Source organism: Octodon degus, unplaced genomic scaffold, assembly GCF_000260255.1.
Source record: "Octodon degus isolate 3935 unplaced genomic scaffold, OctDeg1.0 scaffold00150, whole genome shotgun sequence".
NCBI classification, from domain to species: domain Eukaryota; kingdom Metazoa; phylum Chordata; class Mammalia; order Rodentia; family Octodontidae; genus Octodon; species Octodon degus.
The window spans coordinates 1,010,761-1,011,607 of record NW_004524726.1 but is presented as its reverse complement, the minus strand read 5'-3'; positions in this window follow the sequence as shown (position 1 = coordinate 1,011,607).

Here is an 847-nt window from a genome sequence, read left to right as displayed (position 1 = left end):
TAAACAAGATTAGTACAAACCTTTCTTCTCATTAAACTAAAAAAATAACTGTTTATCTATCCAAGATGGTTAAGGCAATGGTCCATAAAAGTGTAACAATAGTGATGTTAAGCTCAACTGTCTCTGTCACAGTGTCTCTGTCACTAAGTTTCTCTTTTGGATGTTTAACATCTAAAGTTTGCAGATCAAAAATTAGAGAAATAGAGGGACTAGATGGATAACCAATATTTTGGCCCTAGCCCTTCAAGATCAGTTATGACTCAGGACATAAGTTAACTGTGCTGTACATGCTGTAACTAAATGGTGTCCCAAATTTCCTGATCAAGGAGATTATAGAGCCACAGATGAAAGTGATCAATGTTGCATAGTGTGCCTAAGGAAAGTCGTCTAGGGAGAAAAAATTCTGCCAGGCTTCCACAGAAAGCAAATTGGTCAAGCAATGGCCATGACTCATCTAGATGGCTGACACTCACAAAAGATCTACGAGGTCTTGTACATGGTTTCCAGGTAAATCCTAATGGGGATTTGAGTGAATTTGTCAGATACAAAAGTTACATTTGTAGTTATATAGATCTTGGTTTAACTTGGTCTTAACCATTCAGCATAAAAGTGTAATGATGAGGTATAAAAATAATGCAATATTAACAAATAGCTCAAGTCTAACAATTGTCAGTTCTGCTGATAACCTACTACCATTGTGGACTATTGGACTATATTGGGTTATTTTGCTGAATTCACATACCTATAGTATTTATACTGGCTTCAAGTGTGTAAAGATCCTTTAAAGACTTCTCCAAGTACAGTTTCTCTAACAGCAATGGAATATCTATCTGACAAAACAAAACAA